Genomic DNA, 6,347 nt, shown 5'->3' on the forward strand with positions numbered 1-6,347 from the left:
ACCCCGAGCAAATCACGAGTGTAAACCTAATTTTATACGGTAGAGAATATTGAAATTCTTTCGATTATATCCGATAAATAAAGCCGATTTACAACATAAATGCTAGTAAAAGCTACCTGTACGGTGTAAAACACATATAGGGCAAATTTCTCTTTCCATTATAAAAGATACACATCCCATTAAAGATACAAATAATATTTAGTAACTACATTAAACAACTGGGGTGGTGGCGCAGTTGGCTAGCGCGTAGGTCTCATAGCTTCTGAGTCATCCTGAGGTCGAGAGTTCGAGCCTCTCTCACCCCAACAACATTTGTTTTTTAATTGCTATTTTCGTTTTGTTTTAATGGAACAATCGAGTGGTCAAAATATCATAATTTTAATCTCAATAGTCAATGCTCACAATTTCAACTGCCATCATGGAAGAATTGCAAAGCTGTAAAGCTCACAGGTATGGTTTTGCAACCTTTCTCTACTGTGCATAACCTTTTAGCTTTGTAAATTGCCTCTGTTGTTATATACATCTATCTATATAATTCTTTTTTGACCTTTGACATGTTTTCCTGGTAGTTTAGAAATAAGTGACTATTTTCGTTTTTTAATTGCTATTTTCGTTTTGTTTTAATGGAACAATCGAGTGGTCAAAATATCATAATTTTAATCTCAATAGTCAATGCTCACAATTTCAACTGCCATCATGGAAGAATTGCAAAGCTGTAAAGCTCACAGGTATGGTTTTGCAACCTTTCTCTACTGTGCATAACCTTAATTTTCTCCCCCTGGCCACTTATCTAAGAAAATTACAAATTCTGTAGTCGACTCATGACGAATTAGCTCGTATTGGCCCTCATAAATATCTATCCTTCCAAGTACATAGTGACTGTTCTCGTGTAAATTTTTGAAGCCTAACTATGGGACTTTCTTGACTGCCATCAATATTCCATTGATGCTGAATGTACTCTAGTTTACCCTACAAAACCACCAAATAGAGAGTTAAGCATCTCTGAAGTTTAAATATAGCAAAAGTAATTAACATCCACATTATACTGTATATATAGGTCAGTAATCATCAAATACAGAGTTGAAACCACATAGACTGAAGTGTGGTCAATGAAACACGCTTCGTCGGAAAATTATGTTTTGTATGTAGGTCAAAAATCACTTTTTGGACATATATATATTAAATCTTAAACACTTTTAATGAAATTTCAAATTTCCCACCGATGAGAGAGGGATGGTTAACTTTGCGGGCCATCTTTGGTTTGTGTTGCCAATGCATTTTGTAATAACCATAATGATGTGTCTGGTAGAAAGTTTTTACTCATCCTTGGTACACATAGTTATCATATTGTCATTTACTAACGAGAAATTTTCTAGTTGGATGAAAGCAGCTGTCTACTTGCTGATAGGGAATAATAGATCAAACTATAAAAGGGTATTGACAATCCAACTGCAAAATTCTGCTGCCATAGCACCTACACTTGTAGGAGATATCAAAACCTCTCTTAACTATGCTTTGTCTTTTCGTGCATGTTGTAAGGAGTCGTTTGGACATGGTTTGAAATCATTTCAAATCATGATTTGAAATCCTGTTTGGACATATAATTTGGATATTTTAAGTTGTATTTTCTCTTACAGACATAAAAATCCCACAAGTTATGAAAACTATCAAAACATTCCCAATTCTTATACAATCTTACCAAATGAGCAAGTCATAGTTCATAACAAAATTAATACACTACTAGAAGGTCATTCTAAAAAATACAACATCAATTGATCAAACTTTAGTTCAATAAAAACGAAAAAATTTAACATGAATAATAATGTGTAACTACTCTTTAATATAATCCTCCCACATGGTAGACATAAATAAAAGTTGGTGGAAGTTAATGAGGTTGGTAAATGGATGGTGGGAGTAATTGTTAAAAATATTTACCAACTTATGGATCTTTTTTTATAAAATATAAACTTACGGGTCAAGTTTTATATTTAAATTTTTTGAAACCATGAGATGAAATGCATGTCCAAACGCTGGTTTCATCTCATGGTTTCAAACCATGGTTTTAAACCACATGTCCAAACGCCTACGAAGTGTTTGACCATCTCCTCTTAAAGCTTAAGTTGTTAGAGATAGCACACTTTTAATTAGTTAATTATATTATATCTCGGCGTGTCCCCTCACGTCTTGGTTTGATTTTTTTTATTGGCCAACGATGTGAAATCATATATATATATATATATATATATATATATTTTATTTTATTTTTGCTTTTTTTGGGCAGCGGCTGTATTTGAACCCATGATCTCTGCTTGCTTTCGTACTATGTTGAAATGTGTGACCATCTCATCTAAAAACTTAAGCTAATACAGATAGAACATATTCTTAATTACTTAATTATACTATGTCTCGACAGCGCATTATCACGAGAGTTATGTAACATCCTGATGAGGAGCTTTGGAGTTTCTCTTTATTGTCGATAGTATGTATGACAGTAGTAGTTCTCTTGAAACATTGGTACACAAGCTGGTTAACAACTTAACAAAAGGCTATATGTGCAAGATAATTAATCCCTTTAGTCAACTTATTTGTATTGAAATAAAGAAGTCATTTTTATAAAGTTGCTCCAAAGCCTATTCATAATGAATAAGTTGTTGTTTAGACAATATCAGTGCTAGTACTATCAGAAGGATCCTGTCTTAGGACCAGTCATTTCCCTTGAGGCTAATGTCCAGCAGTGGTGTGTAGATTATAGATTTCACCTCTTTCCAAATGGGGATATTTTACGAATTAAAAAAAGGAAAAGTAATATTACTAGGTGAGAATTTCATTCTTGCTTGATAAGAAATAAGGTAGTTTGTTCGACTTCTTTGTAAGATTTAAGTCCTGAGTGGAGATATGGTATTTATTAACTGCTTACCAAGTCGATGATAGTATTAAATATATCTCTCTCGTTCTTTTAAATTATTAATATTATTATTATTATTATTATTATTATTATTAAGAATTTTCTCTGTTGGGAAACATTTGTAGACAATGGTTTTATATGTGGTTCCTATAACTTTCTTGATGGGGTTGTGCGAAATTAAGCTGGACTTTGATCAGACTCCTTGAGTATATGTCGACTGAGAAATTAAGTGCATGCTTAATTCATGTTCCATGTCTTAATGCATTTGGATTTCGTTTTGTTTCTCTTTTTGTGTGGAAGAAATGAGTTGTAAAATGTGTTTCAAGAACAATTTAGAATTGACATTTTTGGAAATATTCTTTGAGAACATTATGAGACCAAACACCTTTTTAGCTTGATTTGGACTAGATTAAAGTTTTTTGTAAACATGACTGGCTCCACCACCACTACACCCTGTATATTCTAAATCCTGCTGCTCTATATAACATAATTTCTTTAAAAGTTCTTGTGTTATATCCAAAAGAACAACAACAACAACATACCCAGCGAAATCCCAAAAGTGCGGTTTGGGAAGGATAGAATGTACACAGACCTTACTCTGACCTTAGGAGATAGAGAGGTTGTTTTCGGTAGACCCTCGGCACAAGGACAACCAACTCAAATCAGTGTACACAAGCAATGGCAAAATATTTTTTTTAAAAAAAACATGATAAAACTTTCTGAATGAAAAGGAGTCGTAACTACTGTGAATTAATACGATAATCGAACTAAAAACAACAAATAGCAGAAATCGACGGATAAGAAACTACAAGAATAATGCTACCACTACTAGTGTGAAAGAGTAAGTAGGACAACACGTACCTACCTACTAACCTTCTACCATAATCTGTGTCCTTCATAACCTCCTATTTAAGGTCATGCCCTCGGTAAGCTGCATCTATGCCATATCTCGTCTAATCACTTCTCCCCAATACTTCTTCAGCCTACCTCTACCTTTCCTGAAATCATCCATAGCCAACATTTCACACCTCCGCACAGGGGCATCTGTGCATCTTCTCTGCACATGTCCGAACCATCTCAGCCTCGCTTCCCGCATGTTATTTTCCACCGAGGCCACTCCCAGCTTGTCTCAAATATCATAATTCCTAATCCTATCTCTTCTAGTATATCCACACATCCATCGCATAATTCTTATTTTCGCAACTTTCATCTTTTGAACGTGCGACTTCTTGACTGTCCAACACTCTGTCTCATACAACATAGTTGGTCTAACAACCACTCTATAGAACTTGCCTTTAAGTTTTGGTGGAACCTTTTTATCACACAAGCCTCCGGATGCGAGCCTCCATTTCAGTCACCTAGCAACAATACGATGTCTGATGTCATCACCAATCTCTCCATTCCCTTGGATAATAGACCCAAGATATTTAAAACTTCCTTTCTTTTTTCTGTCATTTAACTCAATGTAGTTCTGCTCGCTAGTTTTTCTAATTTTCTTCTCCAACCAAACACAAAGTAATAAGTGCAGAAATTAGTTGGACAAGAAGCTATCTGTTACAAATTAGTCTAGGGTCATTTGCACTTTTGTCCATATTTTGTGTTAGCCTTTAAGTTTTGCTCCTCATAACAAACAACTTATTCGCGAGGCATAAGTTTATATATTCGCATAATATTCCTTAAGTTATGGCTCCCCCCCTTAAAGAACTTATGCACGCTAGGCATAAGTTCGATTTTAAAGGGCAAAAATAATAGGGAAAATGTCATAAGTAGCAATCTGGCCCAAACTACTAACAACCGGATCGTCCAAGTAGCTTAAAAGATTTTCTTTAGTCTTTTTAAAATAATTCATTTCATAGTCTTTTTTCAACTAATTCCAACACATGTATAGAGACTGTATCATTGTTGTATATAATATGTATATCTACTGTATATGTACAAAAAATGTATCAAACGCATAGAAACTGTATCATTGTTGTATAGAATATGTATCACTACAGTATGTGTTTAGAAAGTATATCATTGTTGTATAATTGATATATAATAAATGTATAATCAATGTAAACTTATAAGTATTATATAATTATTATACACATATTATAGTAATTACTAATTATACACATATTATATAATTATTATAGACATATTACACATGTTTTAGGATATTTCTTGAAGACTCAATTTCCTCCACCATTTCTTCTTCATTTCTCTCATTTATGAATATTTTTTTGTTGTGTATTTGTTTCCTATTTGTGGCAAGCTTAGTCGCCACAAAATGTGTAGTTCTTGTGGCGATCCCCTGGAGTCGTCACAGAAAACCTTTAGCAACAACAGTTCATGCAATGAACTTTAGTGGCAACTTTGTGATCTTTTGCAGCGACTTTGGTCGCCACACAAAAGTCTGATCTCTTGTAGTGATTGGGCCGCTGGGCTATTCCGCATCAACAGTTTGGACCGAGAGTCCAGTTCGCAGCATTAAGGTGAAACTTGGGCCTTCAAATGGGTTGGTCTTTAATTTTCCCTTTAAAATCACTTATGCCACCAATAGGGGCATAAGTTCTTTAAGGGTGCTAGCATAACTTATAGATATTATAATGTGTAACTTATGTCCCGATAAGCATAAGGTCTTTTTGAAGAGTAAAAATTAAAGATCATCCCTTTGAAATATAAAAATTAAAAACCAGCACAAAAGTTCAAATGACCCGATCTGCCTAGATTTGGACTTTGGTGGGCTCTTGTGGGCATAACCCAGCCCATCTAAAAGCTTGGGCCAATCTGGGCTGCGCTTGTAGAGCAATTTGACCTTTGACAAAACTAATCCAAATATAAAAAGAAAAAATTGGACTTTTTGATATAGTTATGATACATTACATTTAAATTGTTTTATTAATTTAACTTAGTAACTGATCAAATTATAAAAGAACAAACAAGCAAATAAAATTGATTTTGAATATGGCAGGTTACGTTGTGCCACCTATTTTTAAGCTTCTCATCTTAATGTAAGCACGAGTTATATAGGTGGTTATGATCCAAAACGTTTATTAATTAATTTGTCCAGTTATAAACCGTCCAAAGCTTTCGGACCCAACTAAAGGCGAATCTAGGATTTCTGGAATATGGGTTCATCACTAATTAAAAGAAAAAAAATGTATTAAGTGAGACTAGATCCCTAGTCCTCTAGGTAAATAACTCAACCTCCAACCAAGTGCACCATTTAATCTTTTTGTAGCATATGTTCCATGCAGATAGTATTATACTAATTTTAGAAAATATATACATAAAAATCCAGTTTTACGGAGAGACCATGTGTTCACGTGCCCCCAATTTTAGCACTTAAAATCGCTTCTGGAGTCCTGGACCCAACAATGCTGTTATATAGAGGTTTGACTGTATAATATTGGCATTCCTTAGAAATTTTAAGCCGCTACTACACATACCTATAGTC

General features: G+C 34.1%; 1 non-coding gene across 1 annotated transcript; it reads left to right on the plus strand.

Moving 5' to 3' along the window:
• The first annotated feature begins 220 nt into the window (after nt 1-220).
• On the plus strand, nt 221-305 carry TRNAM-CAU (transfer RNA methionine (anticodon CAU)). The gene is given in 2 exon segments: nt 221-258; nt 270-305. It is a non-coding gene; the product is annotated as a tRNA-Met (tRNA).
• Nucleotides 306-6,347: the final 6,042 nt, after the last annotated feature.

The sequence above is a fragment of the Lycium barbarum genome, chromosome 2, assembly GCF_019175385.1.
Source record: "Lycium barbarum isolate Lr01 chromosome 2, ASM1917538v2, whole genome shotgun sequence".
Lineage (NCBI taxonomy): Eukaryota > Viridiplantae > Streptophyta > Magnoliopsida > Solanales > Solanaceae > Lycium > Lycium barbarum.